This window comes from Rhinolophus sinicus, chromosome X (genome assembly GCF_036562045.2).
Source record: "Rhinolophus sinicus isolate RSC01 chromosome X, ASM3656204v1, whole genome shotgun sequence".
Classification (NCBI taxonomy): Eukaryota; Metazoa; Chordata; class Mammalia; order Chiroptera; family Rhinolophidae; genus Rhinolophus; species Rhinolophus sinicus.
The window spans coordinates 9,463,622-9,480,918 of NC_133768.1; the positions used below are offsets into that span (position 1 = coordinate 9,463,622).

The 17,297-nt window shown below is 39.0% G+C and overlaps 1 protein-coding gene and 1 long non-coding RNA gene across 7 annotated transcripts in view; one reads left to right on the forward strand and one right to left on the reverse strand.

Annotated features, from left to right (window-relative positions):
* Window positions 1-17,297, forward strand: part of FRMPD4 (FERM and PDZ domain containing 4) — a 768,746-nt gene that overhangs the window by 623,196 nt on the left and 128,253 nt on the right. The window lies entirely within an intron of this gene.
* Window positions 4,060-5,024, reverse strand: LOC141569629 (uncharacterized). The gene is made up of 2 exons (XR_012493342.1): window positions 4,847-5,024; window positions 4,060-4,372 (listed from the first exon to the last, which is right to left on the reverse strand). It is a non-coding gene; the product is annotated as an uncharacterized LOC141569629 (long non-coding RNA).

Below are 17,297 nucleotides of genomic sequence, written 5' to 3' on the forward strand. Positions count from 1 at the left end.
ATTGTAACACCACCTTCTGGGTTAAGCATCATTTGCACCTTTTTTAGGAATGAGACAATGGACTCAGAGAGATGAAGTCAACTGAAGTCATATAGACAGTATATGGTAAAAACAAGACTTGATGCTAAGCCTGAAGTCAGTTTCTTGCCATCACATCATGTGCAGTTAGAGATGAAGAGCACATCAAACTTTGCACATTCTTCCCCAAAGTCACCAACTAAGCCATTCCTGGGTACTACTAACAGCTACCACTTGTACATCTCTTTATGGGCTGCAGTGAACCTGTACATGTTTCATTTGATCCGCATACGGTTGATTGCTCATGCAAAGCGGTTGTGTGCTTTCCCCTTTAACAAAGTTGAAGGTACATTATTTGTAAGTGAAAAAGAATTGGGTCATGCCTAAGTCCTTGATAAAATGAAAAAGAAAAGAAAACGGCCTGCAGACATTTAGATGACCAAAGTTGTTGTTTTGTAACTGAAACAAGAGCGACGCTTATTATGTGTCTCTGCAACTGTAAGGTCACAGTGAAAACCAGACATTTTGTGTTTTCAACTTAAGACATATCCTCAGGAAGTGATGTGCCTTTAAAATATAAATTGTATTTGCTAAATGATGTCTGTTAGAGCATGATAGATAACTTCTCTCAAAAGTCATTTTGTTTTAAATAGGAGAGGGCAGAGAAAAACAAGCACAGAATTTTTTTCCTTTACACATAAGAAGGCCAAGCAAAAGCAATGTTGTTCCCAGAACAGCAGCCTTAGTTACTAAATGGACATTCAAATAAGGAAAGCATTAAAATAACCTCCAAGAATGAAAAGGGCAAGTTCAGGGCATGGTGTGATTGTAATCGGTGTTATGCTTGCATTTTATACTGGCATCCAGATTTGAACCAGGAGGAATCTGCTAAATGCCAAAATTTTCAATTTTCAAACTGCCAAAATTTGCCCATTCATTTCCCAAGATAATTCTTAAGTACAGAAACTTTATTTGGGCTGTACATCCTGTATGCTGCTGGATTTAGGTTGAGAAATGTTTTATAGGTTAATTGACTCAGCAATAAACAAACCTTCTAGCAAATCAGTCGTGCCATTGAGAAAACAAAAGCAGAAGAGAAATGTTTGAGGAGTGGAAAGAATTACTAATAGAAAGCATTAGGTAAAATGTAAAGAGTTAACAAGTATATGGGAGGTTTAGAAATGAGGCCAAAGCACTTTCTAATTAGGGCATGACTGTACACTGTGTAGAAGTCTTCATCTGTTATTTGAGAAAGAATCTACCTTCCTCAAATAAACATTTAGTTACAGAAACATGTGTAGTGTGGGGGACTTGTGACTTGATTGGTTGAACAATTATTTTAAATGGTAAATTTAGGGAAGAGAAAGATGCCGTCTTCAAATTAGAATTGGTTCTCTAAAGAACAAAAATGTCTACTCTAGTTTCAATATGTTCTCCCTATTTTCAGTTCAGGCAACCTAAGATTTAGTTCAGAGAGAAAATAAGAATTTTCTTCAACAAATGCTTTACAATTAAAGAATGCATTCAAAGAGATGATTTATTGAGTTTGGAAAGTGACAGGATTTATTTAGTAATAATTCATGATACATTTTTCAAGAGCCATTGAAGAAAATATTGATTTAACTCTCACAGTAAAATATCAGGCAGTATACATATAGTTAAGAACTGTTCCCTTTAAATATAAAGGTCCGAGATTTCATAATTAATAGCTTTTCCCTTGTCAAAACCTATATTTGAATATATACTTCTGTTTTCTTATCTGAAGTTCATTTCTCTCAGTTGCCAAGACCACATACAACAGAGTGTGAGAACCCAGGGACATACAAAATGGACAACCTGGATTGATAGCAGGAAGAGGAAGTTGGCAAGAGAGAATTTAGAAGGGACCCAAAAAACCCAGAGTCATCTGAGGAACCTCGAAGGAGGGGTATTGAGTAGACTTTACAGTAATTTGAGTTCATAACAATGACTCAATTTTAAGAAAAAAGTCTAAATAGTGCATGATTTCTTTAAAAATGCAAAAAAAAAAACACAGTGGTATGCATTTTGGAAAATACTAGCAAAACAGGAAAATAAAATTTTGGAGCTAAAAAAATTGTTTCATTAGCTGTATGTTTATTATGTCCAGTGATTCTCCATAATTCTTTTTTATTTTTATTGTTATTAGTTTCAGGTATACAAAGCAATGTAATAGACATTTATCTTTTATATCCCTCACACAGTGACAACCCCCCTCTCCCCTCTACTATCCCTCAGACATTCGCATACGGCCATTACATTTCCACTATCTCTATTCCTAATGCTGTACTCCACTTCTTGTAACTATATATATGTATAGAATTGTGGTTGACATTCATTATTGTTCAGCTTCAGCTTCAGGTGTACAGTGCAGTGATCAGGCATCTACATCATCCCTGAGGTGGTCTCCCTAACAAGACAAGTGTCCATTGGATACCCTACAAAATCTTTACAACCTTATTGATTACATTCCCCAAATTGACTTTCGTGTCCCCGTGGCCATCTTGTGGTTACCGATTGTGCTTTCTAATCCCCTTACCTTCCCCTTATCCCCACCCCCCTCCCATCTAGCAACCCTCAGTTTTCCCTCTATGTCTCTGATACTGTTTCTGATTAGTTCATTCATTCATTCTTTTCTTTAGATTCCACATGTAAGTGAGATCATATGGCATTTGTCTTTCTCTATCTCCATAAATTCTTGCTGCATCTTTATAAGTCTGACATGACAGGTGTCTGGACAATAATTGGTATGTACTACGAGATCTGACAATTAAGTTCACGAACTTGTTGCAAAAATGTTGCTGACCTTTTTGATATCCGGGGGATTATTCATTATGAACCTGTACCAACTGGACAAACAGGTAACGAAGTTGACTATTTGGAAGTGCTGAAAAGGCTGCGTGAAAAAGACGAAAACGATCTGAACTTTTCGCCAACAATTCATGGCTCTTGCATCACGACTGTGCACCAGTTCACATGGCACTGTCTGTGAGGGAGTTTTTAGCCAGTAAACAAATAACTATTGGAACACCCTCCCTACTCACCTGATCTGGCCCCCAGTGATATCTTTCTTTACCCAAAGATAAAGGAAATATTGAAAGGAAGACATTTTGATGACATTCAGGACATCAAGGGTAATACGACGACAGCTCTGAGGACCATTCCAGAAAAAGAGTCCCAAAATTGCTTTGAAGGGTGGACTAGGCACTGGCGTTGGTGCATAGCTTCCCAAGGGGAGTACTTTGAAGGTGACCATAGTGATATTCAGCAATGAGGTATGTAGCACTTTTTCTAGAGTAAGTTCGCGAACTTTATTGTCCAACCTCATATATTTTTTGCCACTTTCCAGCGTCTGAGAGTAGGAATTCGCCCTAGTGTTTGCATCTTTCATTATCTTGTTTAGCAGTTCTGACACTAATTTCTCAGTCAAATGGAAATTGTGAATATTACTTATCTACTTTTACTTTTCATGGGCCTTGAGAAAATCAATAAGCTGAAATGTCCAAAAATCTCTTCAGATATTTCTACTTTTTCAATCAATGGAAGACTGAAAACATTCAGTATATTATTCATGATCAAAACAGTTTTTTAAAAATACATAAATAGATTAAAAATATTTTCCCACTGAATCCCATGTTCCCCTTTGATGTATATTCCCTAGAAAACTTCCTCAGCTACAAATCATAATAAATTACAAACTTCAAAAATCTTGTATTTCAGCTCAGAGAATTTTCTGCCACTGTGAAGTGATATTATATATTGTAAACACACTTATCTATATTTAATTTTCCTGCTGGGTCCTAAATGAGCAATCAATTCACGTGATATTTTTGACACAATCATATTGACATATTTATGAATATATCTATTTTATGCAATACACTATTCTAGGTCCTACAGAATATTTTAAAATAACCTTTGTTCTCAAAAAGCTCAAAATCTAGTTATCGTAAACGTAAATTAACTATATAAAGTAGTGTGTGATACATACCAATATAGATGATTGGCAAAGTATTGTAGCAGTTTGAAGAAAGGATCATTTTAATTATAACAGCTGATCGTTATCTGTTCCAGACATTATGTTAATTCCATTCTCCCAGCAACCCTGAAACATAGTTTTGTTACTCAAAACTTTTGATTGCAGGTGACAGAAACTGCAACTCAAACTGGTTTGAGAACAAAGAGGGCTTTGTTGGCTCATATCCAGGTGGAGAGCTCCAATGATATTATCAGGACTCAGGCAGACGCTTTCCATTTTCCTCCAGGCTGGCTTCATTTCCGGGTAGGTTCTCTTGACCACCATCCGTCTCAGGCTTATATCTTGCAAGCTTTGGGACTGGAAGCAAGAGAGTGTCTCTTTCCCAGTAGACGCTCCCACACAAAGTATAGTTCTAACAGTCGTCTCACTAAACAAATTTGTTCAAGGGATTCCACTTCATTTTCCATTAGTTTAATATCCATTAGTCTAATATTCACGATTTAGGCCTAAAAACCTGCCTTGGATGAACCTGTGTAGGGGTTGGGGGAGGGCTGGTAATTCCCTAGAGAGGTTTGAAATTAAATTATTCTTTCTATAACTTGAAAATATTATTTTCTTAAGGTTCTGTCTTTTTATGTGAACTTCCTCTTACTGTTTTACAAAGAAAGGTAGTGTCTGAGATGATATAGTCAACCCCTTTGAATATTCTGTGCTGTGATATCCAGGAAATTTACCCAGATTGTTCCTTTCTGGTACTGGCCATAGGTGAACATATCTCTGGTCTCATTTCCCTCATCTGAACAATTATGAAAATACTTGTAGTCTACTTACCTCAGAGACTTCTTTCTCCATCTTTGAGGAACTCAGTGTGAAGTCACTTTAGCTCCTTGGGAGGAAAACATGTGCAAAAGAAGTACAAAGCGTTATGATTAATTGCTTCTTCTTTTCAGATGGTGTTAGTTGAGAGAGGAAACGAAATGAAGGACAGGAAATTGAGTTGAAAATTCACATAAACACACGCTCTGTGAACTGCCTTGCATGCTGGGACCCACAGTGAAACATCACTAAAAAAACAGATTTGGCTAAAACCTGTCATGAGACTTGTCTGGGCAGAAGTAGATCTTGGTCTATTTTTTATTTGCAGGCAAAAAGGTAAAGACATTTTTCCCAAATGATACCTTGGAGCTTAGTATGTTTGGTGCTTCTCACCAGGGGTGATGATCAAAATATTTTAGCAACATTTGCAGGATGGGCACAGAGAAATCAGTGGGGGAATATGTGCCAAAAACAACAGGTATCACCAAACCAATGGGTGCCTATGGAAACACAGCCCTGGTTTCCATGGGGTATTGGTTCTCAGTGTTGAGTCTGAGATTGTGAAGGATCTGAAATGTTGTTACTCTCTAGCTGACAAATCAGCCTTCCCAGTTATAGGGTTATAAGTGTGTCTACACACACGCACATGTACACACACACGACCTCTGGTTCAGGACAGACTATATATTCACAGAGAAGCTTTTGCCAAAGCCCCAATTCCTTCCAGGGAAATTCAGTGAAAGCCAGATATACCTACCTGTGTGCAGAGGTTTTGCACCATAAGCAAGGAACTCTAGAATTATGAAACCCAGAGCTTATATAGAAAGTGCTGGCACATTTATTCATCGTCCCCTCTGGAGAAAGAGAGGATGACATTGGTCTGAAAGGTATACAAATCCTCTCTGGAGAGTAGAGGGGAAGTTCTCTGCTTCACCACCCTGGAGTGTAAACACAGGACTCCAGGGAGCTATAAGACTATACAAGTATAACTGCCAAGGGCTCAATCTGTCAGGTGATTCAGTCATCCTTTAACCCAGGTGCCAGTGCTGTTTTCTTAGGAAGCCCTGGCCATGCAGAAACATGAAAATATTCATGGAGCATTGTTTCTTGAGCTACCCAATAGAAATCCTGGGGAACTTGGCTTTCCCCTAAATGCTGATTTGTCTGGAATACTTACTAAATAATTCTGACTCCATTGTGTCCCTGCAATTGGGTTGAGAGCCCCTGCTGTAAACTACATATTGTATTTAAGTAATGTTAGACATGGTTAGGAATTGAGTTATAGTAATATTAGGTTGGTGCAAAAGTAATTGTGGTTTAAAAGGTTAAAAATAATTGCAAAAACCGCAATTACTTTTGCCCCAACCTAATAGTATGTCTTCGAGGTGATTGTTGTGTGATACTGTGTTGTCTGAGCATCACACTTGCTTTATATGGGACTTACCTTCCAGATTGGGGTATGTGTGCTTCTTTAAACATTGCCATAACCACAGATGGATTAGATGATAGTTTTTTTAAATTTAAATGGCTCAGATTTCTATTTTATGGGAAAATAATGACAAATGATGGAATATGGGCTGGTAGAGTTTATTCTGTCTGGCAAAAAGGAATTCTTCAGCCATGTGTTTTTGCGTAAAGACACTGTTTAGTTCTAAGTATCGATGCTCTGTAAGTGCAACATTTTCCCCTAAAAGACAGACTCTTATCTCAACACCTACAGTTTCACAATTCCAGGTTTCATTTTACTAAGGTGGTACTTATGAAGTATAATAAATGAGTGTTCTATACTCAATAAGTCATTGTACTTGGAATCAATAAGTAGGATCCACACTCAGGTGAAGGCACATGACTCCTATTAATGCCCCTATTAAACTGAAAGAGTTCTAACATTCTCCAAGGAGAGAAAGCAGTGCTCCTTGGAGAAATGGCTGACTTGGGGACCAGGACAGGAAAAATACATGCCTATGGCATCTTGTAGTGCTAGGAAGTAAGGAAATGTTAAAAAACAAACAAAAACATCAAAGGGACACAGAAGCCAACCCGAAAGGATGGCCAATGACCAAACCTGGAAAATTCGAGCAACAAAATAATAGTGTAGTATTGCATTATAACCCAAAGTAAACGTTAAATAGGCACGATATTTAATATAGTGTATGTATAATACAGCAACTGTTACTGACCAGAGACTAACAAGACATTGACAGCTGAGGGCAGTGTGGCACCCTGACACCTGTACCAGAAAAAGGACATTCATGGAAAAACTGATGAAATCCAAATAACGTCTGGAGTTTAGTTAATAATAAGGTACCACTGTTAGTTTCTTAGTGGTGACAATGGGGGAAACTGGGTGAGGGGGAAACAGGAACTCTCTGTGCTATGACTGTAACTTTTCTACAAATCCAAACTTTTTTCGAAATAAAAAACATATTAAAATGATGGGGTGAAGCTTTAACCCATTAATTCTGAAACCATTTCCTTCATTATATTAATCTTTCCAGAGGCAGGGCATTAAGAAATTGGAGGCAGTAATGATGTGGTATGAACTGGAAGGTCTAGGAAACAGCTCCAAAGGTAGGGGGCATCAACAGAGTCAGAGATCCTGAAAGCCTAAAAGGCGGGGCATGAAGCCTGTAAGCCTTTCTTCTGTGGCACGACTCAGCATCTTCCACAGAATGTCGCTGACTATAGAACCGAATTGTAAGTCAGTAAGGGATAATGTGAATATAATAGTCCCTTGAAAACTGAAGGAAATTAATTGCAGTCAGTGCAGAAAAAGGTTTGTAACTGGCTTCACCCGCTCCACGAGAGTGTTCCAATTGGAATCGGCTTCTCCCAGACCACCCCCAACCTTCAGCCCACCCGAGGGAAGACTCAGATCTTCCAAATGAGTTTCAAATTCTTGATACCATGCATTTTGTGTTCTGTATATGATTTCTAGTCTTACCACCCTGACTGCCTCCTGAATATTCAATATTAGTATGCTCCCATTGTTCTTACAAAAAGAGTTCACTTCATAATATCATAAGCAATGCAATGTCATTATATTAGCGCATGGATTTTTAGTGTGTGATTATTTTCATCAAGCTGACAGAAATGAAATGAAGGAAAAATAAATATTTTCCCATGAAATTAAAAAAAAGGAAAAATGAGCACTAAAATGAGCTGTCTTAAATTTCTAAAACTTGAAGGAGATGAAAATGGATAAGAAATTATTTATCAGAAGCCTTTATTTCACCTTTCTCTTGAGGTGGAAGGGTGGGATTTTTTTACGTAGGAGATTTTAATAACTGTCCAGCGTTCTTTGGATTTAGGAACTATGACTCTTTGGTGAATACTTTTGTTTGAGAACTATTTGGGGATCATTTAGAAAGGAGCAAAAAATACTGTTTCCCCAAAATCACACACCAAACTGGCCCTCACAGTCAGCTCTTAGTGGTGAGAAAGCCACCTTTCTTTTCTTTTCTTTTTAAATTACTTTAGTTTTTTCAATGACAGTTGACATTCAGTATTATTTTACATCACTTCTTGAATTATATAAATATGTAGCCACCTTTCTTTTCTCACTTGCAATGTAAGCGTACATTCTTCTTATCTTGGTTACAACCCAAAGTTCAGTGATAAGAAATAGGAATTAATGCTAATTTCTTTCATTCCACTTGGGTGTATTCTTACCCAAAGATAGGTAAGGTATTATACAGTTTCCTCCTTGTCCTGTTTTGAAAAGGAAGCACATTATTTTCCTCCACTGAATTCTCCTCCCTCAGCTAGTTTCTGTCATGCACTGCCACATTTTGAACAGCTTGTGATTGCTATTGTCAGAGTTCCTCTGGTAAGTGACTGTATTCTTACTGTTCCGGGTTTCTGAGGAAGGTGAGCTTCTAGTATCTCAGGCTGCAAGGGCAACAGACTTGCACAAAATTCGTTTTCCAGGAGCCCTCCACTGCTGGTTGTCCGACAGCCATTTGGATTTAAGATAAGGGTTTCATTTGAAGTGAAATATCTGTCCCTTTGTAATGTTTCGGTGACATGGAATTGATTTTTCTAACAAAAACCCCTAAAATCTTCAGCTCTCTCTAACCATTCATTCATGCATGCATGCACTCAGCCATTCCTTAAACACTTAGGGGCTACCACGGGAGAGCTGGTAGGGCTGAAAAATGAAGAAACTGATGGACGCTACACTGAAGAGATTACTATCACAGGGAGGGAAGCAACATATAAGAAAATAATCGCAACACAGTGTGGCCAGTGCTGACCTAGAGAAATGAGTAAGAATGGCGAAGGTTGAGTAGGTGACACTTGCATGACGAGCAGGAGTTTACTCTCTATAGATAAGTCAGGACTTTGGGAAAAGAGGGAATGGCATGGTTGATCAGGCCCAAGACGGGTAGGTGTTCCCCGTGCTGGGATGGGTGACCTGGAATCGTAGTGAGGGGCTACTTTGCTACACGGAAGACACTGGACTTTTTCCTCTATGGCTTGTGAACCAACAGATAGTCGCAATTTATAATACTGTCTGAATACACTTGACTGTTTACAGAATGGCCCAATTATGTGTATTTAAAGAGTTAACACCATTTCTAGACAGACTGTCTAAAAAAGAAATCTAATAACAGCCACAAAATGGAGAGGCCTCTTTGCTGCCCTCCAGAGGCCATCCGTTCTCGGTGCTTTCAAAAAAATAGCCTTGAGTCTGTACACACACTTCATTTTCCTTGGCAAGGAAATATTAGCTGGAGGGAAAGTTTGAGATAACCACATCAATGTACAGCAACTAGAATGACAGCGGTACAGAAAGATACTATATGGTATTGTAATTCCTTGCATTTCAAAGTCTTTTAACTTTTAGTTCTGTAGTTCAAATCATTTTCCAGCATGCTTTATTTATCTAAGAGACTTGTCATACTTTATAAACCCAAAGCTGGCAATAAGTATTGCGATTAACAATAATTGTTTTAACGTTTAAGTAGATTAACACTCAAATACCAAAGCAAATTTAAAAGGCCAACTGGGTAAATATTTGCAATACATATGATTAATAAAAAGGCTTTATTAATTTCTTGTTTACTCAGTTAATAAAGAGTTTTCCACATCCCTCTCTCATTCTTTTAAAATGCTACATAGAATTCCATTGTATGTGATTTTTAAATGATTTTAAAATCACAGATATCATTAAAATATTTCTTTAAGTATACACTAGAAATGGTTAACACTCATCTTCTGGGCAGTGGGCCTAGAATTGGGGGAATTCGGGCAAGATCCATATTTTCCATTTTATAGTCTTCTATAGTATTTGAGTATTTCTCTTAAAGCATATTTTACTTCCATCGTTTTAGAAGCTGGTCTAGGATTATAAATGAACCAGTAACAAGTATGGAATCACTTGATGCCTAGTCTATGACTCAGACTAGTCAATATTGGCTCAGCTACAAGGATGATGGACATTTCAGAGTTACCTGGTCTACAAAATCACATCTGCATTTCAAATACCAAACATTTTACTCGAGAGTGAAATGTCAGAATATTTCAAGTGAAAATTTAAGTAAAGTAAATGGCAGTAAAGAAAACTAGTTATGCTAATACAAGGTTGTGTTAAAATGCTTTTAAGCTGGAAATCAGAAGACTCTGAGTTTAAAATGTCTCTCTTGATTCTAGGCATTAAGTTAGTTTCTTCTCTATGGCTCAGTTTATCAATCGGCAAAATGGGAGTGATTCTATTCACCTATATTAGTGGCAGAACAGTATTTTTTTGCCTACTCTTCAAACCCTGTAAGAAATTCAGCGGGAAACTTGAAAAAATAATTTAAAAAAAACATACTCCTAATTTTATGTTTGCTACTGTTAGCTTTTATTCGGAGTTTGCATTTGTAGAATAACATCATTAAATTTAGATTTTTTTCTCTTGCTCTAGTGACATAGGAATTTAATTTAAAACCAAAAGAAGATGTCACTGAAAAGAACTGAGCACTAGTAAATGTGCCTAAACCAGAGAAATTTTAGAAATTGCTTTGGAGGGTTTGAAACCATAGGCCAACCGAGTCTGGGGCTCGTGCTGCCTGCACCGCTCAGCCAATAGACCCACGCAGGAGTTGGGTCATAGAATAAGCGTTTATTATCAGAGCACTGGTGGTCTGAGAAGGCAGCCGGTTAACACCTCCAAAAACTGCCTCAACAGTCTCAGACCCAGGCCGGCTAGGGGTATTTAAGAGAAAAATCTAGGAGTTCTTCTAAAGGCTACGTGATGGGGGGTGGGGGGAGTGGGTCGGCATGGAGGCTTCCCTCTGGCAATCAACAACCCAGGAACAATGATGGGAGTAGCCTGGTAGACCATTGAGATTGTGATCAATAAACCTAAGGGTATTAATCATCAGGGTAATTTTCTAAAACAGGGAACTGGGTGGGACTGGGGACTTTCCTAGCTCTAGCCACAGGGGGTGATCTATTGTTAAGCAATAGGTCAAGGAAAGGAGAAGCCCCTATTATGGGGGTCCCAGGTTCACTCTGGAGGTAGATGTCTTAAGTTCAGGAACTAACCTAACGTATTCATGTACCTACAACAGTCCCTGGTACAGCATTTAGGCATACAGTAGTTACTTAATAAATACCCATTAAAATATAATTTTCAAAACAAGGTAAAATCATGACTCTAATACAGGTATAAAAGGAACCCATGGCAGATTTTGCTTAACTCATTAATGAGGAAATTGCTATGATGTTATGACCACTCTAGAGAATCCAAAGAAAGGACGCGTGTATAGATCAGGATACTGAAATGAACGTGCAAATGGAGTCATACTTGGCTTCCATTGTGGGGGAGGAAAATCAATAGAACCTGCTCCCGGGATGGGATAGAATTTGCACATCTATCTGTGGATAAAAATGGTTTTGCATTGTTGTCAGCCCCAATATACAAAGCTGTAAACTAGCTCCCACCAAATCCGAATCAGATAACCAGGAAGGGTGTGTTCTGGGCAATGCATAATTTTACACTGAAGCACCATTCGTCCCCCCACCCCAACCTATTTTTCAATGATCTAGAGGTGTTCATGAACATGTGTGCTCTATATTTTCCTGATTTCGAGGAGAGTAAGACCCAAGAAAGACAAGAGAGGTCCGTCATCACTGTACCCAGGGGCAGAGTGACGGAGAACCTACCTGTCAGTTCTGAGCCACGTCCACCCTCGCTTCTGGGATTTCTTTATTGCCTTTGGTTGATTGAGAATCTGAGGGCAGTTAATGTGACAACTACATATGTATGATCTCCCAATAAATGGAGGAAGCCAAAACCATTTCCTAAATGCCTACTCTGTGCCAAGCTCCTGCTTGGCATTTTACAGTCCTAGACTCTTTTAAAGGTCACCATAAATCTCAGCTGAGAAAACAAAGAAATATAAGTAAAGTCCAGTAACTGTCCAGCTCCACAACAGGGGGAATGTAAAACTCAGGGAGAATCTGACCTCCTGACCCCCAAGACCTCTACTGTTTCATCTTATAGGAATAATACTGCACTCATCATGTCTTTGAATGAATTTGAGGAAAAAGGAATGAAAATAGTTTCATTTTTTAATGGCTGAAAGGGGAGAATATTTAGGGAGAGAAAAATTAGGTAAAACTTGTCAAATTTTATAACATCACCAGTACTGTTTAAACTCGACCCACTGCAATTATAATAATTGAGCACCTACTTTATGTTAGGGCTTGTCTGAGGAGCTTTGCATTAATTTACCTGAGTTGAATCCTCATCATAACCCTGTGAGGTAGGTATTATCCCCATTTTGCAGATGAGAAACTGAGGTGCTGAAATGTTAAGGAACTTCACAATAGCCAGTTGGTGGGATTGCAATCCAGGCTTGGGTGGTTTCAAAGCTGGTTGTTTTTTCCTGCAGGAGTCTCCCTCCTAGCCCATTTCTGGGTCCCATTTCACATCCCCAATGGCTAAGTGTTCTCCAACAGCTTGTAATGTGGCGTTTCTGTTTTTTTTCCTAACTTTGTGTCTCTGGGCCATTTTTCCTCACCTGACCTTGGCCTTCAGAGCCTCCCTCCATGGACAGGCCTGTTCCTAACTGCTTGCAGGGCCCATTAGAAGCACTTTCTCTCTTGCCCAGCTCACCCATCCAGCAAGAGACCCTGGGCCCCCCAGTACCTCTTCTGGCCCTCACTGGGACTCCTCTTGGCAGCCTTGTCTCCACAGCTCTTCCCTGCCCCAGTGGAAAAGACAGTGAAGGAATGCACAGAGGATCCTGTCCCTCGGCTAGGGAGGGCAGCTGATTCAGTCTTAGAGTCACCCCTACTCTCCCACCCTTAACAGAGAGGGAAAGTGTTATCACACTACCTCCATTGTTTGCATTCCAAAGAATTCCTCCAACTAAGTTGTATCAAGTAGTCTCTCTCTCCTCCCCTCCCCACACCATGCCCTTTCCTTTCCTCATCTAAATCCAGCAACTGCTAGGGAGTTCTGTGGATTTGCTCCTTCTCTGAGCTGCCTTAGGTTCAAATCAGGTGTCTTTTCAAAAGGAGCTTACTTGTGGGACACAGTATGCAGCGAGTACTTTTCAATTTCTTCAGTTTCCCTCGGTTTGAGTGTTTGCATTATACTCATCTTCTGTGTGATTTTGAAAAATCGAATAGCACTTGTAGTTGGCCAATTTCCATGTACTCTCATCTGGGTACATAGAAATTTCCCGAGTTGCCAGGAGATGAAGCCACTTGCCCTAGGCAAGGCTGCAATTTTAGCCCAGGGCGTCTCCCAGTAAATCCACTGCCTTTTCCTCCAGTGCCTTAGGGCAGCATCTGGTGTGTAATCTCCTCAAAAAGGCACAACTCCCCTCTCTCCAAGCTTTTTTCCCCAGCACCGCAGTACAAAACAGGAAGTGCTGCTATCTTGGTAAATAAACATAAACACAGCTTTTGCTTTAAATGTCTCTAAGTAATCTGCATCCAAACTGCAACTTTGAGGTCAAGATTTTTTACCCAACGGTAAGCCTGGCCTTGATTTATTGAACTATGGAGCTCTCTTCTCCCACAATGAATAATTCACTCTCCAGCCAGGCATGCCTGTGCAATAATTAAATGAAAACTACACAAATGATCACAAGAAAACCCTTATTAACTGGCATATAAAACATCTCTATGCTATTAAAACATATTTATTGCTGATAGGTGTTGCTATGACAGCAATTTTTAAAATTTTTAACATTTGGGACACTAAACAAAGTCTGGGCTGTGCATAATTTTTTAAAGTGCATTTAAATGATGTTGAACGTGGCAATGGCTTAATGGGAACTAAACAAGGGTGGCTTTCCCCTTCCCATTTCCTGCCTGACTCTCCTTCTTCCCAGGAGCCATTTCAGGCTTTCTGTCTTGATGAACTGTGTCTTAGTGATTGGAGAGTACAGCTCAGAACAGTCATTCTGTCCCATAATTGTACATTTTAATTCCACTCTGTAATTGCCAATAATCAGGCCATCTTCTGGCTTTTCTGGAATGCTCAATTAGAGGCTCAGGGCCCTCGCTTTCTTACCCTTTCAGCGAAGCATCTATGCCTGACTCATCGCCATCTGAATGATGGTATGATACATATTCTCAGATTTGGAGAACTCTGAAAAGGAGTTGCCTAATTACTATTGTTCCCTTGATTGCAAATTTCCCAGCTCTAAAGCTGTGGTCTGTTAATCATGAGGTCGCCGAAGCTCTAATTTGCTTTTTTTTTTTAATGACTTCAGACTGTTATGATTTATTATGATTTTAGGATAGCTTTTTCCTTTCTGCCTTAGAAAGACAAATGTTTTTTTTTTCTTTTTCTTTTTCATTTACAGTTGACAGTCACTATTTTATATTAGTTTCAGGTGTACAACATAGTGGTTAAATATTTATGTCATTTACAAAGCAGAAAGGGTCCTTTTGTGTGGTCAGTAGTGAACATTGACATAAAATAATAGTGATTTTATTTCTTTTAAACAAAGGGAATATTCTCTAAATTAAAGAAAATAGCAAGAAAAAAATTAACAAGATTCATTGGGTTTTCATTTCACACATATAAAATTCTGAAATTCCTCACCCTGTTTTAAAAAGAGTTTTTCCACGTGTGTTGTTCCTCAGCTAGTCCTGCCAAATGTCTCCCTGAAGAAAGGAGCCCCTGCTCCCCAAATATCATGTATTGTATACCTCTTTGGGGGGGTTGCAGTATGTTCTAAACTTTTAAAACCTCTGGTAATTCTTGCAGCAACAAGAATAGCCCGGTTTGGTTTACTCTTATTTTTCTCAAGCTTAGCTTAACCTATTATCTCCCAGATAACTGTGAGATAACCCTGTTTTCAAGTGACATATGTTAAACTGAGCTTAGAATGCACTCAACCACTTTCAAATCTTATTATAAACATATTAAGGTAATTATGTTAGGGTTCTAAAAACTCTTTTTAAAAGATATGATTGAAGGAGAAGTGATTAAATTCCCACTTAAGAAAGCAGAATAAATGCTGCCTTTTGAAAAAGACATGCCCACGTTCTAAGGGGAAAATTAAAGAAAAAGTCATTCTTTGTTGCAAGGCTTGTCAACTGTGGCACTATGGATATTTGAGGTCAGTTGCTTGTTATCGGGGCGCTGTCCTATGCACTGTGGGATGTCTAGCAGCATCCCTGGTCTCTACCCACTAGATGCCAGTAGCACCCCCCAACCCCAGTTGTGATGATCAGAAATATCCACAGACATTGCCAAATGTACCCTAGGGGGCAAAATTGCCATTTGAGAACGACTGCTTTAGCACTTGCTAGCAATGAGTAGCTGACTATTCACTTTCTACATGAAATATGAAAAGTTGTTCAAAATTTGACTCACTCCCATCGGTATCTAATATTTAAGGTAGTACCAAATCCAACATGTGAAGTTAGTTGCTCAATATAATTGAGATGCAAGGCGGGGGAACTTTCAAAGGGAACACTGATCAAGTACTTTGGCTTTCTACGATTAAAGCACAATAGTGTTCTGTTTTCCTTATTAAAAGGGGCTTAAAAAGGAAATTTGCTTTTATTCCTAGGTCACTCGTTAATCACTGCTTAAAAACTCTTCTAGTTTGAAAACTCTCAGAAGAAAATGGAGGCTAAAAAGTAGACCAGACCTAGGTAGGAGGAATCTGAGGGAAAAGAGGTTAGAGCAGCTCGCCAGAGACTGCCTGGGAGACCAGACCCCCCAAACGCCGCCTGCTTCTCGCAGATTTAAAGACTAAATTCCCTTACAGTGGTAACATGAAATCATAGAACAAAACTTCACTTTTAAGAGAGTTTTTCTCTGACTTCAGCCCCAGTACATAGTCTCTGGAGCCCATAAGGTTGTCATTTATCAGGGGTCCATGTTGTGCTAACACCCTGATGAAAAACATATTAGAGCAGTGGTTCTCAAAGTGTGATCTAGGGACCCTGGGAGTATGGCAGATCCATCACGGGGTCGAGATCAAAACTATTGGTATAATAATACTAAGATGTTAGCTGTCCTTTTCACTCTCGTTCTGTCACAAGCATACAGTAGCATTTTCTTGATATGTGATCTCACAAGAGATTGAATATAGAAGCGGAGATGAGAGGCCCAGCTGTCTGCTAGTAAGCCAAGCATTCAACAGATTTGTGAAAATGGAAAACAGTGCCCCTCTTCTCAATATTTTTTCTTGTTTGTGAAAATATAGTTACATTTTCTATGTTATTTATGTTACAATATGGTGGGTTTATTGTAATGAATTTGTAAGTATTTTTTTTAATGTCTCAGTTTTTATTTCCATCATGGTAAATATCAATAGATATAAGCCATATAAACAAAAGCTCTTTGAGGTCCCCAACAATTCTCAAGCAGGTAAAAGCGTCCTGAGACCAAGAAGTTTAAGAAGTGCTGTGCTAGGGAAGGAGAAGTTTTTGTTGGGTGTGTGTGGACAGAGAAAGATCAGACTAAACTCAAAGGCGCCAGAAGCCTGAGGTGCATTTTAAGTACACACTGAAAGGTAGAGAGGCGTCTCAGGGCTGGGATTCATTAACATCTTCAACCCAATAAAATGCCACATTAAAAATGAGGCTGCTCTCTGACACTCTCCTATCTCCTGAGGGTACTCATTAAACAGGAAAATCTATGAAGAGGAGTCCCCCTTCCTGACAGTGTTGTATCCGTCTTCACCTTCTGCTAACTCATAAAGAACAGCTTTGATTTCAAGAGAGGGACTGCATGTCCCTCTGCGGTCTGGCTGTCCTCCCCACCAGATCCATTGTTCCCTGCTGGAAATGACAGATGAAGGAGGTCCCTTCATTGATGCTATTCATAGAGAATTAATTCATGTGCATTAGTATTTGAATGCTAAAAGACATGGAAAGCGTACTTTAGCTTGTGTCATCAGAATTTACTATCACTCTTCCTGTGAATCTGGCAGGTCAACTATCCCCTCATTTTCCTCATTTGTTCAGTAGGCTGTAAAAACCAGGCAAGGATTTT